The sequence below is a fragment of the Macaca fascicularis genome, chromosome 3 (assembly GCF_037993035.2).
Source record: "Macaca fascicularis isolate 582-1 chromosome 3, T2T-MFA8v1.1".
NCBI classification, from domain to species: domain Eukaryota; kingdom Metazoa; phylum Chordata; class Mammalia; order Primates; family Cercopithecidae; genus Macaca; species Macaca fascicularis.
In genome coordinates, this window is record NC_088377.1 from 36,497,351 (window position 1) to 36,512,831 (window position 15,481).

General features: G+C 46.8%; 1 protein-coding gene across 9 annotated transcripts in view; it reads right to left on the minus strand.

Moving 5' to 3' along the window:
* The window catches only part of CARD11 (caspase recruitment domain family member 11), a 139,501-nt gene that overhangs the window by 55,356 nt on the left and 68,664 nt on the right, over positions 1–15,481 (minus strand). The window lies entirely within an intron of this gene.

The following is a 15,481-nucleotide window of genomic DNA, read 5'->3' on the forward strand; positions in this document are numbered from 1 at the left end:
GGAAAAGGCCAGGAAGTCCTGAGGGGTGCGTCACCCTCGATGACATTGGCAGAGTGGACCCCACACCAGGGGCTACAGGGGGAGAAAGGCTTCTGTCCCACCCCGTGGAGTGGACAGCCTGGGAGGCCACTGAGACAGGCCCCAAGAGCCGTGGGGATGGGGAGGAGGGAAGATGGCAGCCTTGGGCATGCTCATGACCAGTGTGGAAGATCTTTGATGAAAAGGCTTTGATGGAAACCTCTGTAGACTGGAGCCGCTCTAATCAGTGCTAATTCATTAGGTCAAAAGCAGCAAACCCTGTTCCCAGACCCCGAAGAGTTCCCGTCACTGTGAATTATGTCTTTAACCTCCAGCCTGCCGTGGATTTGGGCAGGAACACGCGGGGGCCCACACACGCTGTATTTCCCAAGGGCAGTGTTCCTTACGGTGACTGACGAGGCCACTGCTAATGTCCCACTCAGCCATCTAGGAGCCCAGCTGGGGGTTTGGGTTTTTTGGGGAAGGGTCAGTTCTCCTTCTAGAGAAAGGAGGGCAGGATCTCACTCTGTTGCCCAGGCTGGAGTGCTGTGGCACAATCATGGTAAGAGGGAAAGGTGGGGTTCAAACCCTGGTATGGTGGAAAGAGCCTTATGCCAGTCCCCAAAGCTGCTTGGAACCTGGTGGGCGGCGGGCCTCAGGCTGCTGCTCTAGGACGGCTGCATTCAGGAGTGACAGGGACCCTGAGCCGCTGATGTTTAATCAGGGACTTGCTTGGTTTTGGCTATGAAGACTAATCGGAGGTGACATGAGATCTCCCAGGGCTGACAGAAGCTGTTCCTGTTGGGCATCGGCTGGGGTTGGAGTGAACTGTCAGAAGCCCTCAGTCCCGGGGAGGTGGTGGCGACAGGCATCTCTGGAGGACACCATCTCCCTGGTCTCCTCACGGCCTCCCTGCCCTGTGGCTGGGACAGGGCTGGGGGCCGGGGCTGAGTGGGGAAGGGAATCACAGAACCAAGGGCCTCTGCAAAGGCAGCAGAGCAGTGCACAGGCCAGTCAGCAAACACAAAGGGAAATTATACCGTCTGCATTTTTAAAAAAAGAGAATGTGTTTATCATCAGAAAAAAAAAGGCTTTAAAAAAATTATAAGGAAGGCTTCAATTGTGGTCAGGCATGGTGGCTCATGCCTATAATCCCAGCACTTTGAAAAGTTGAAGTGGGAGGATTGCTTGAAGTCAGGAGTTCAAGACCAGCTTGGGGCAACATAGCGAGACCCCATCTCTTAAAAAAACAAAAAATTATCTGGCCTGATGGCATACACCTGTAGTCTCAGCTACTCAAGAGGCTGAGGTGGGAGGATCGCTTGAGCCCAGGAGGTTGAGGCTACAGTGAGCCATGATTGTGCCACTGTACTCCAGCCTGGGTGACAGAGCAAGATCATGTCTCAAAGAGAAAAAGAAGAAAGGTTTTAATTACAAGAAAGGAGAAACAGGGCTGGGCGCAGTGGCTCACACCTGTAATCCCAGCACTTTGGGAGGCCGAGGTGGGCAGATCAGCTGAGGTCGGGAGATCGAGACCAGCCTGACCAACATGGAGAAACCCTGTCTCTACTAAAAATACAAAAATTAGCTGGGCATGGTGGCACATGCCTGTAGTCCCAACTACTTGGGAGGTTAAGGCAGGAGAGCCGCTTGAACCCGGGTGGCGGAGGTTGCAGTGAGCCGAGATGGCGCCAATTGCACTCCAGCCTGGGCTGCAAGAGCGAAACTCTGTCTCAAAAAAAAAAAGGAGAAATAGGCTTGAACAACTCCCCTTGCTATTCTACCCCTACCCCCTACCCACTATGTCAATGTAGGTTGGGGAAACTGAGGCACAAGAAAACCAATACTGAGGCTGGGCTGTTTCTGCCCTTAGAATTTTGATGACAGCATTTGGGAACTTGGTCCTCAGGTCAGGGAAGGTTTCTAGGATTAAAAGTCAATCTCTTGACCACTTGCAAGACTGGCTCAGAGGTATAACATGCAACTGACCAAACATCATCCCTCGTGCTTACAGACTATCTGGGGTGTGCCAGACACTTTGTTAGACGTCACTGACGAACCTCCAGAACTCTTTGAGGTAGGCGGTATTATCATCACCACCACCACCTTACAACCAAGAAAACAAAAGCTTAGAGAGGGCTAGGCACGGTGGGTCATGCCTGTAATGTCAGCACTTTGGGAGGCTGAGGTGGGCGGATCACTTGAGCTCAGGAGTTCAAGACCAGCCTGGGTAACATGGCAAAACCCCGTCTTTACAAAAAATTAGCTGGGCATGGTGGCATGCACCTGTGGTCCCAGCTATTTGGGAGGCTGAGGCAGGAGGATCACTTAAGCCTGGGAGGTCGAGGCTACAGTGAGCCAAGATGGTACCACTGCACTCTAACCTGGGTGACAGAGGGAGATCTCTGTCTGAAAACAAAACAAAACAAAACAAATGCTTAGAGAGGTTCAAGTTCATATACTTAGCATAAAGTTGGGATTTGGACCCAGGGTTTTCTGACTTCCCCTTGATTACTACTATATAGCATCTAGAATTGCTTTTTATTTTTTTAAGTTTACCTTTTTAAAGGGTTGTAACCAGAAAGTATATGTGCAAAAGCTCTCTGAAATGTCACTTTTACATATAAGCTTAAGACAGAGTGAAAACCGTGCTCTGGGATGGCAGATACTGGCTCAAGGTTAAAAAGAACAACTATTGCTTCTCAAAAGAGGAATCAATTGCTTAGTGCACTGTAGATTCCTCATGGTGGTGTTTTCCAAGTACAATCAATGCCCATTCACCACACAATGAAGCCTGCTAGTTGACAAACAAAATGCTAGTTTTTCTTCTTTTCCTTTTTTTTTTTTTTTTCCTTTTTGAGACGGAGTCTTGCTCTCATTGCCCAGGCTGGAGTGCAGTGACACGATCTCCACTCACTGCAACCTCTGCCTCCTCGGTTCAAGTGATTCTCCTGCCTCAGCCTCCCAAGTAGCTGGGATTACAGGCATGCACCACCATGCCCGGCTAATCTTTGTATTTTTAGTAGAGATGGGGTTTCATCATGTTGGCCAGGCTGGTCTCGAACTCCTGACCTCAGGTGATCCAATAGCCTTGGCTTCCCAAAATGCTGGGATTGCAGGCATGAGCCACCGTATCTGGCTGGAAAATGTTGGTTTTTGTTGCCTCTCACTTAAGAATAAATAGATAGACAAGGATCACTTGATGGTTGAGGAAAGTCTCCACATGAAAGGCAGAGATCAAAAGGGTCACAGGGACACAAGGAACCTGCTAGAAGCAGACAATGCACAGAACAAGAGAAAATTTTAAAAAACATAACCTGGCTAGCGCAGTGGCTCACATCTGTAATCCCAGTACTTTGGGAGGCTGAGGTGGGAGGATTGCTTGAGCCCAGGGATTCGAGGCCAGTTTAGACAGTATAATGAGACACTGTCTCTACAAAAAAATCAAAAAATTAGCTGGGCATGGTGATATGTACCTGTAGTCCCGGCTACACAGGAGGCTGAGGCAGGAGGATTGCTCAACCCCAGGAGATTGAGGCTGCAGTGAGCCATGTTTGCACCACTGCACTCCAGCCTGAGGCAACACAGTGAGACCCTGTCTCAAAAGAAATCCTCAAAACATAACCTGATAATTAAGAATCATTTAGAGATGAGATGAAGCATTGTATCCATAAAGCAATGGTGCTAAGAAGAGGAACAATCAAAGAACAAGGTATTAGCAATTAAAAATAAGGCAGCAGAAATTTAAACTCAATGGAAGGCTTGGAAGATAAAGTTGGGGAAATTTCCTGAAAAGTTAAATAAAAAGGAGAAGGAAGATAAGAGGGGAGGGAATGAGATCAATTTAGAAGGTCTAATATCCAATAAATAGAAATCCTAAAAAGAGATGACAATGACTGTGTCTTCTTGTTATATATCTTCTGGGGATAGAATATAAATCAAGGGATGAAATTATCAGAGAAATAATATTAGAGAATTCTCTGAATTTAAGAGCATGAGACTTCAGACTTAATAGGCCCTTTGAATATTAGTACAATCAGTGGAAAAGAACCTTCTCAGTGCACATTGTTCCAAAAATTCTGGCCACCAGGGAATAAGAAAAGACCCTACAAGCTTCCAGAGAGAAAACCTCAGGTCACATGAAGAAGAATGGAAGCAAATATACCATCAAACTCCTCAATACAAATACTGGAAGCTGGGAGAAAATGAGGCAACGCCTTCAAGTTTTTGATGGAAAATACTTTCTTTCCTAGGATCCTGTATCCACACAAACTATTGTGTGTGAAAATACAATAAAATTATTTTCAGAAAAGCAGGAACTCCAAATATTTGTCTCCTATGCACCTTTTCATTGGAAGCTACTAGAGGATATGATGCAGCAAAAAGAGGAAGTAAGCAATAAAGAGGAAGGTATGGAGCTCACAAAGCAAGGAATCTACTTGGGGATGCAGCAAGGAAAGTCCCAGGATGAAAGCAAAGCGGCCAGGAGCGATCAGCCAAGATTGCAACAGGATCATGGAGGGTCCACAAGGGAGAGGTTGCCAGGGGAAAAACAGAATGATTTTCTGATATATTTGATAACTCAGGAAATCATATTGTTAGGCAAATGACAGATCTGAGAGTCAGATGGGAAAAAATTAAGAATAAGTATATTTAAAAGAAACCCTGAGCAAATGCAAAGGAAAAAAAAAAAAGAGGCAATATTAACTCCAGGAAAAAACAAAAGTGCAGACAAGAAAGAACATCATAGCACACAACTTGCCTTAACATGAACAATATTGACCTAGTTATAATAATATAACCACCACAGATAAATCAACGCAACAGATTGTGACCTAATGTAATGAGAGAATGGAGGAAGGGGAAGTGCTTTGAATGGGTTGTTAGTAAAAGAGAGCTAAATTCTCATCAGTATGTCAATCGATAATGTCTTAAAACCAATATATCAACAAATAGCAAGGCAAACATTATTTGGACCTAGTGAAAAAGAACAGAAGAAATAACAGAAGAAAACAAGGTGAAAAAGAGGTGGTTTTGTTTGTTTTGTTTTTTTGTCTAGTTTTTTTTTTTTTTTGAGATGGAGTCTTACTCACTCTGTCGCCCAGGATGGAGTACAGTGGCACGATTTCGGCTCACTGCAACCTCCACCTCCCAGGTTCAAGCGATTCTCCTGCCTCAGCCTCCCGAGTAGTTGGGATTACAGGTATGCTCCATGTCTGGCTAATTTTTGTATATTTAGTAGAGATGGGGTTTCACTATGTTGGCCAGGCTGGTCTCAAACTCCTGACCTTAAGTGATTCACCTGCCTGGGCCTCCCAAAGTGCTGGGATTATAGGTGTGAGCCACTGCGCTTGGCCTGAAGAAGAGTTTGAAGTGACTGCCTCTGGGTATCAGGACTAAGGGATGATGATGGCTGGGTTGAGGAGCGATGTTTTTCTTACAAGCCTATTTTACTTTCTTATTTTCAATTTTTTAATTAAAAAATATAATAGAGATGGGGTTTTGTCATGTTGCCCAGTCTGGTCTTGAATTCCTGGACTCAAGCGATCCACCTGCCTTGGCCTCCCAAAGTGCTGGAATTACGGACATGAGCCACCATGCCTGGTGTATTTTGCTCCTTTGCATGACTCATGCATTACTTTGATAAAAAATAAAACTAACTAAAAAACAAAACAAAACACATGTCAGTCATTGGAAATATGGATAATGCATTTAAGTATGAAGAACAAAATAGTTATCTTCAGTCTTTGCACACACACCACGTTCCATCTTTTGCAATGCTTGTGAGTCAGCTCACCCCTTCCTAAACTGAAACTGCTGACTGTGTACCTGGCTCTTCATGGATATCACCTTGATTAATCTTCACAGAAGCTCAATTAGGTGGTTTTATTACTCCCATTTTATGGATGAGAAGGTAGGATCAGAGCGTTCAATAATGGAGTGAGATCTCACAGCCAATAAGTGGAAGAGCAGAGATTCCTACTCAGCCTCCCTGAACTCCACATCATCTGATCTTAATTAAACTAGCAATCATCCCAGCTAACGTTTATTAAGCATAGCATCTAATCGAACCAATTATATTCCTTGCTTCCCGAGCTCCAAATCTTCCTCTTTATTACTCTGTGTCTGTGTGTGTGTGTGTGTGTGTGTGTGTGTGTGTGTGTGTGTGTGTGTGGAGAGACAGGGCCTCACTATGCTCTGGAATTACAGATGTGAGCCACCGTGCCCAGCCTCTTTATTAATTTAAGCCATCATTTTGCTGGAACTTATACTCGAATAGCTGCCTCTGAAAAGGCATATGGAGTTGCTATTTGCCAGATATTGTGCTAAATGCTCCATGTGGATTATCTCATTAAATACACAAAACAACACTATGAGGTAAATACTCCTACCCTCCTCATTTTATAGAAGAGGAAACTGAGGCACTCACAGAGAGTTCCAGCAACTTGCCACATGTCTGTCTCATCTCTGTATCCCCAGGAGAACTTAGCATGGAGCTATACTCTTAGTAGGTGTTCAATATATATATTTGTAGAGTGGATAAATACAAATAAATATCAAATCTTGAATAAAATAAACATTAAGATTCCCATTGCTTCAAACCCAGGGAGTCCTCTGGAAATGAGCTGTCTTTGGGGGGCAGAAACCTCTTTTTGCCAAGAGCTGCCCCAGTGCAAAAGCTCTGCAACCAGGAGGAGATAAACAGTCAGTTAGATAAATGCATCTCTGGTTAATTGATTTGCCTGCATGATTGGAGTGAATGGCTTGATATGCAGGGTTTAATTATTCCAATGAAACCTCCACTTAATTGAAAGGGCTTCTAGCAAAAAAAGGGAAAGAGATTATTTAAAAGGACAATCTACTGCCCATGAGAAAGGACTGAGGAGACATGGATACATGCCCGGACTCCAGCTATACTCAGTGTTTACAGCCCTGAAATGAAAGCTTGATGGAAAAGAGGCAGAATCATCCCTTCATGTACCACCTGCCCCATCCCCTTCATTCCTACAAAGAGGGCACTTGCAGAAGCAGCTAGAAAATTCCCCCTGCAAGACGATTCCCTGGTATCCCAGTTAACTTTTTAACCTCTGTCTATCTCAGCTCATTCAACCAAAATTCTGAGATGATATTATTTCCCATCAATTAACATGTGTTGAACAATCAGCAGAGCTTCACTGGTACATATTTTGAAAGTAGCAATTATTTTAAATTTGCTGTGGTGTGGCAGGCATTGCCAGCTGCTGGCCCAATAGCCATTCTCTCTTACTTATTAACAGATCACCAATTTTGTCTGGGGGCATTACTGTACCCATCCAAAAACCTGTATTTCCAGCATCCCTTGCGGCTAGGTGGCTATTTGACACCACTCTGGCCAGTGAGATGTAGGTGGAAGTTTCTGGATGAGACATACAGGAAGGCTCTTTAAAAGGAGGCAGATTTCAGATGAGAAGAGCCCTTTACTTGTTCTTCTCTTCCTACCTGGAATGTGGGTGTGATGCCTGGAGGCATAGCAGCTATTTTGTGACCATGAAGATAAGGCCATGCTCTAAGGATGACTGACTAGGATGCTACAAGAACCTCAGGTCATTGATGGCAGCTCTGGACAGCTAACCTTTGAGTTCTTGGTCCATGAGAAGAGTAAAATCCCTAGCAGGCAGAAAATCTGATTCAGTTTCTATCATTTGCAGCTGCAAACAGTCCTAACAGATACAAGTGCCACACACAACCCACACTTTCTAAGTCATATTGGTCCTGGCCACAGATCTCTGAGCACTGAAATCAGAGCAACTCTCTTATCGATCTATTCCTTCCCATTCCTTTCTCCTAGAGACAAAACCAGAGTTGGCAAGTGGTCAACAAGAACTAAGTATTTAATACCATCCATGTCTAAAGTGCTGCGGCAGACAGACACAAATGGTGCGGCTCTGAGGGGTGAGCAGTACCACGAGGAGATAAGGATCGCCCAGGAAATTGTAACTCAGGGACGACACCCTCAGCCATTGGTTTAGCCATTCCCAGCTTTCAGCGTGTAGGCAGGACGATTTATCTCACCTGCCTGCTGTGGCACTTTGAATCCCCAGAACGCCCCTCACTGTGCAGTCAATGCCGTCACTTCTCCAGCCTCTGCCTTATCCCCTGGGCTGCATCTCCTCCCGCATCAGCTCTCACTCTTCCGTATACACCCAACCTCCTCCCCATGTCACGTCACAGCCGAGCTTCCTGGTCACCGTCCCCGGCAAGGCCTAGCCCCTCAATCTAGAGCACTGCCCGCCACCCCAAGCATCCCCTTGGGCACCAGCCTGCCTCTAATATTCACACCTGAAGCTCCCCAAGGGGCAACATCATTTTTAGCTGACTCAGGCAAAGGGCCAATGGTTCCTGAAGATGAAAATGTCTCATCTTGATAGCTTTTTAGGAAAGGTGAGAGCATCAGTAGGAAGTTAGAAGGGGCTCGTGTGCCCTGAACCCAGAGACCAAGGGCACCACCACACATCATCCCCCAGCCCCCCGGAATAAATCCACGCTTATTCTGCAGTGGCTTCAGATCTGTACCAAGACCATGAAATGTGGAAGGGCACACACCCCTTGTATTCCCAAAGGACACTGCTTCCTGGGTCTCCTTTTTTCTAACATCACTGCAGAAAAGCTTTTGATAGAAGCCCAATTAGGAGTGACAGATTTAAATTGTTCTGAAATGCACATCAATTCATCACGTCCACTTTTTATGAGCATTGGCCCCATCTGGATTTCAGGTCTGTGCACAGGGCTGATTGACAGCTCTGATGGCCACCAGGAACCATGACGGGACCACTCAGCCAGACCCAAATCCCAGAGTGAGGTCACCCTCTCGGACTCCTGTCAAGTCAGGCTTGCTATAGGACTGGCTGGGGGGAAACCCTGGCCTTGATAATGAAATACGCTTCTCTCCTGCTGTTGCCTTTGAAGCCTGGTCAGCAAATCTGCCTTCCCCACAGGAGACTGATAAGCAGTTGCGACCACCAGCTGATTCCAATTCAAGACCTCTCTGTGCTTTCAAGGATGGGCTCTTGGCTTCACCTGTGCACTGGATGGAATTTGTTTCATTGCTGTGTTCTTCAGTGTCCTGGCTGTCATTTTATTGTCTGGGTTGGAAGCAACTCGGGGAGCCCATTGTCCCTCTTTGGGTTCTCCATGTCAGTGTCATGACTTGTTTGGGCCATGCTATCCAGTGTGGAGTAGGTTTTTAATAAATATTTGCTGAATTGAGTGCTCTGAAATTTTATGATAAAAACATTCCGTGGTCACAGAAAATCAGTCCACCAAGAAGAATGCAGTGAGCTTAAGTGCTGTGATGGGCCCGGACGGCCACTCTGCAGTTTCGTCTAACTGCTCCAGCGGAGTGAAGACCCTCCCTTCATGTCACCTGTGTGCTGGGCACAGAACAAAATTCTGTACCACGTCTTTTTTAAATTTTTAATTGTTTTTACAGATGGGGTCTTGCTCTGTTATCCAGGCTGGAGTGCAGTGGCATGATCATAGCTCACTGCAGCCTCCAACTCCTGGGCTCAAGTGATCCTCCCAGCATCGCCTCCCAGAGCACTGGTATTACAGGGGCACACCACCACCCCTGGATAACTTTGTTTTTTAAGAGATGGAGGTCTCCCTATGTTGCCCAGGCTGGTCTTGAACTCCTGGCTTCAAGGAATCCTCCTGCCTCGGTCTCCCAAAGTGCTGGGATTTCAGGCATGAGGCAGCCTTCTGGGCCCAGTTTGTGCTTCTTACCCTCTTTTGCCCTTGCTGGTTCCTACACCTGTTGTGAATTCCCTGGAGGAGGCCTCATGTGTACCCATCGGCGCCTTTCCAGCACGGCGCCTGGCCCTCCTTTGTAGAGTGACTGAATAAACAAGTCTTCTTCCAGCGTTTAGCAAGGAGACTTGACACAAAAGCGACGGCAAGGTGGGATACAGAGCCTGTGTTTTTGTGCATCCATTAAATTCGGGAGGAGGAGAGGTGGGAGGAAATTGTGTTACTCTTTGGTTTTGGGAATCCAAGAGACAGTTTGGAAGGCGTAAAATCAGACACGGGACAGGCACTGCCGCAGACTTGGCCATTAGCAAGCAAAACCCTGCCCCTGGGAGCCCTTGGGGCTGGCATGTGAATGTGTGGGGTGGGTCCAGCGCCCCGAGAATCTTCTCAATGAGAGTTGGGCCCTTGAGTTTTATAGAAAAGGTCACCAGGATCATCAAATGAGTCCCACTCGGAGAGTGGCCAAGAACCAGAGGTGGAAGAGTCTGTGGGAGTCACAGTCAGACCTTAAATCTTCCTCATTATCTTCTCATCTCACTCGGCTGGCACTAGAACCCCCAAGGAGCCTGCGACAGGGTTAGGCCAGGCCGAGCCGGATGCCTTTGGATGTCAACCCCGGGTAAGTCCGCAAAGCATGGTAATGAGGATATTCCAGAGAGACTGCGAGGGGTCCCACTCACTCACTCACTTGCACATTCTGACTCGCGCATTCACTCCCACTCACTAGTTCCCTCATTCATTCACTCATTCATTTACTCACTCACCCATCCACTCACTCACTCATTCATTTACTGATCCACTCGCTCACTCACCCATGCACTCATTCACTCACTCATTCATCCACTCACACATCCACTTGCTTGCACATTTACTCACTCATTCACTCACTCATCCACTCATTCACTCACTAACTCATTTACTCGCTCATCCACTCACTCATTCACTCACACATCCATTCACTCATTCATCCATTCACTCATTCATCCATTCACTCACTCACTCACTCACTCATTCACTCACTCACTCACTCATTCACTCACTCACTCATTCACCCACTCACTCACTTGTCCATTCACTCACGCATCTACTCACTTATCCACTGACTCACTCATGCATTCACTCACCCATTCACTCACTCACTCACTCATCCACTCACTCATCCATTCACTCACTCTCATTCATTCACTCACTCATCCACTCATTCACTCATGCATTCACTCATTCACTCACTCACTCACTCATTCACTCACTCACCCATTCACTCACTCATCCACTCATTCATTCACTCACTTATCCATTCGCTGATTCACTCACTCTTGCACTCACTCATGCATTCACTCATCCATTCGCTCACTCATTCATCCCTCACTCACTCATTCTCTCACTCACTCACACATTCACTCACTCATTCATTCACTCAATCATTTACTCATTAATCCACACACTCACTCATCCATTCACTCAATCACTCATCCACTCATTCATTCACTCATCTGCTCATTCATTAATTCATTTACTCATTCATTCATTTGCTCACTCACTCACTGACTCACTCACTAGATTCAAAAAGCATTCCTAGATGCAGAAGGCAAAAAAATGGAAGAAACTTTGACTGTGAGAAGATTCTGGGAACGAAAAATGGTAAGTAAGAATATGCCACACACGACAAATACAGGAGGTTCAGAGCTGAGAAAAAGAGGCAGGGAAAGAGAAACTCGGAAGAAAGATGGTGAAAACGGCCCCCAGACTCATTGGAAGAAGAAAGAAGTGGCAAGAAAGACTGGGGCTGAGGAGCAGTGAGAAGGAGATTGGAGGAAAGAAGGCAACCTGGATCCCAGCCCAGTCTGGACCGTATTTTAAAGTCAAGCATTAGCTCAGAGAATGCAAATCAGAACTACAGCAGAGTGATTTACCAAGGGAATGCAGCGTGATCACTCGGGTCACTACCTGCAGCTCAAATGAAGTTATCTCCAGGGCCCAGAGCTGGCCCTGGCCGCATCACAAGCTTCCTTTGAGAGTCAGCAGGCAGCGGGACACACACCAGGCACCTGCCGCTGCCTTCTGCATTTATAAGACACTCAGGAAATACACTTAGAATCGACGCAGCGATCAATTTAAAATGCAATTCTAGTTGTGGGGCCATCTATTTTATGAAATACCCTGCAAACGGATAAATGCAGCAATGCTTCGAAACACATGCCCAGGTGTTTGAAAGTACCTTTGCCAACTTTTTCCATCAGCTAGAAGGTTGGTATTTTTTTTTTTAAACGCAGATTTCAGGTTTTCTTCCATCGTGACAGGGATGTGGTGGTGGAGGCTTCTGCCTCTAGCTTTCTAATCCTCCCATTCTCATCCCAGGATCCACCAAGAGGTGCAGTCAGGGCAAGTCGCCTCAACCACAGCAGAAGAGCCCAGGGTGGGGTTTGCATGTCTTTCCCTGGAGCTTCACAGGGCTCCCAGCTCTTCCTTCTAGAAAGGTCTTCAGGTCTGGTCAGCCCAAGTTTCAGGAAGCAGCTTTTTTTTTTTTTTTTTTTTTTGGCATGGTGGCTCATGCCTGTAATCTCAGCACTCTGGGAGGCCGAGGCGGGCGGATCACCTGAGGTCAGGAGTTCACGACCAGCCTGGCTAACATGGTGAAACCCCATTTCTACTAAAAATGCAAAATACTAGCTGGGCATGGTGGCAGGTGCCTGTAATCCCAGCTACTAGGGAGGCCGAGGCAGAATTGCTTGAACCTGAGAGGTGGAGGTTGCAGTGAGCCGAAATTGTACCATTGCACTCCAGCTTGGGCAACAAGAGCGAAACTCCTTTTCAAAAAAAAAAAGACACTTTAAATTTTGTGTGTGTGTGTGTGTGTGTGTGGCAGGGTCTTACTCTGCCACCCAGGCTGGAGTGCAGTGGTGCAATCAGAGCTCACTGCAGCCTTGACCTCCTGGGCCCAAGTCATCCTCCCACCTCAAGCCTCCCCCAGGAGCTGGGACTGCAGATGTACACCACCACACCCAGCTACTTCTTAAATTTTTGTATTTTAAAGATGGGGGTCTTACTACATTGTCCAGGTTGGTGTTGAACTCCTGGTCTCAAGCCTCAGCTTCCCCAAATGCTGGGATTGCAGGCATGAGCCACCATGCCCTGCCAGATCTGGGTTTTATTTAGGTCTTGGACTTCCTTATTTTAACCCAAGGTGTTCAAGGCTTGAGGTCCACATGCACTTTCTCATCTATCAGGCTCAGTGGGCAGATTTCCAGGCAGCAGAAGAAAAAGAAGTGGGGTGGTTTTTGAGGGCTAGGCTTGAGTGACTTTGTTAAAATGAGAGTCTCTGAGGATGCCTTCTGTTGTAGATTTAGAGAGTTGGGTGGCCAGGGTTCCACAGGCTGGGAACCCACAAATAAGGAAGCCATAACTCCTGCACTCGGGAGGTTCAAATATTGTATGTTGTACTTGTTGGTGTGAAGTGACATTGTTCCCTCCAAAAAGGGGTGTAGAGGAAAGGATTGCAGGAATTCTAATCAAACAGAAAGGAAGTCAAACAAACAAACAAACAAAAAAACCAAAATCTTTGCATAAAGAGATAAAAACGGCAGTTCCCCTCTGTGTTCTAGTAGGAAGGATGTGGTCCTGCAGTTAGAGAGCCCTGGGTTTAAACTTCAGTTCTGCCATTTGTTGCTGTGTGGCCTGGGGCATGTTACTTACCCTCTCTGAGCCCCCTTTTATTGGATGAGTAGCACTAACATCTTTCTTTTTTTTTTTTTTTTTTTGAGATGGAGTCTGGTTCTGTTGCCCAGGCTGGAGTGCAGTGGCACTATCTTGGTTTATTGTAACCTCTTCCTCCTGAGCTCAAGTGATCCTCCCACTTCAGCCTCTGGAGTAGCTGGGATGACAGGCATGTGCCACTGTGCCTGGTTATTTATTTATTTATTTATTTATTTATTTATTTATTTTTGTATTTTTCGTAGAGAATGGGTTTCGCCATGATGGCCAGGCTGGTCTTGAACTCTTGGCTGCAAGTGATCCACTGGCCTCAGCCTCCTAAAGTGCTGGGATTCCAGGCATGAGCCACCGCTCCAGGCCACGAGTAGCACTAACATCTTAAGGCTACTGTGGCACGTACAGTGGGCAATGCTACTTAGCTACTCAGCCCAACCCTGTCAGAAGCTAGCAGCAAACTCAGGATAGAAACAAGAAGTTACAACCTATTCTTCCTGTCAATTACCTCCATTCCAAGCAGAATTTAGAGAAAAAGTTCAAAGATTTACCCTCAGACCTTCTGTCTGGGCTTCCGATTGGAAACTCATCCAGCCGGTGGTGTTGGCATCTTTCTGTGTCTTCCAGGTTCCTCTGGGCAGGGACACACCTCATATTTCCTTATATACCCTGGCTTAGCAAGTGTCTTCTATAAATCGGCATTTCATACTCATCAAGTGATTGGTGTCCAGCGGCCAAACGCTGGCTTTCTTTCAGTCATTACAGCTTCTTCTCTTCAGCTGATCAGTCCTCTACCTCCCCACGTGTGGGGAGAGCTTTCACCGTGACTGCTTCCCGGTGCCTGCTGTTCCCACCTAGATGGTTCCGCTGTGCCTGCAGTTTGGAGGTACGTGCCAATCCATCTTGCACTCCCTATCACTTATGGGTTAGAAGCCTAGCATAGATGGCCCTCTGATTTCTAACCTGCAGGGTGCAAACTGTCTTTACCCGGTGAAATGCCGACAGGCCAGCTGGCCGTATGTCCCACCAGGAGAGCTCTTCATTTGCCAGTGTCCCCAAACATCAGTGTTATGGCAGCAACAAACATATCTGCCACCTGCTCCCACCCTGGGCAATTTCCAGACTCCGAAGGGCCTTCTTCACCATCAAAGCCAGTCTATTCTGCTGGGCACCATGGCTCGTGCTTGTAATCCCAGCACTTTGGGAGGCTGAGGCGGGAGGATTGCTTGAGCCCAGGAGTTCAAGACCAGCTTGGGCAACATAGTGAGGCCCTATCTCTACAAAAAAAATAAAAAAATTAGCTGGGTGTGGTGGCATGTGCCTGTAGTTCTAGCTATTTGGGAGGCTGAGGCAGGAGGATCACTTGAGACTGGGAGTTTGAGACCAGCCTGGGCAACATAGTGAGACCTTGTCTCTACAAAAAAAAAAAAAAAAAGTAGGCAGGCATGGTGGTATGCACCTGTGGTCTCAGCTACTCAGGAGACTGAGGTGGGAGGATCACTTGGGTCCAGGAGGTGGAGGCTGCGGTGAGCCGTGATTGCATCACTAGACTTCAGCCTGGGTGACAGAGCCAGATCCTGTCTCAAAAACAAGAAAGTCCATTCTGTCCACCGGGGTGTTTCTGGAGTTCAGTCATGTTTGTGGGATATTGATAACCCCATACCAGTCATCATTTTTTGGGATGATACTCGTCACTCTCTCATTGTGTAAGGGAATGAAGGGTGGATGGTAACTTCTTTACCAGTTGACCTTCAGAGGACACATTCCCGGACAACCAGGGTACAATATCTCTGTGCAGTGGGTGTCTGCACGCAGTGGGCACTCAGTCAACCTGAGAGCAGGACGACAGAATGTCTCAGTAACCAAACCCACTTGCTAGACATGCAGGCGGACATTGACAGCCTCGGAGGGGAGACCGCCATGGTGCAGGAGAGCTGGGAAGCCCCCATCTCATGTTTTAGACGGTCATGCT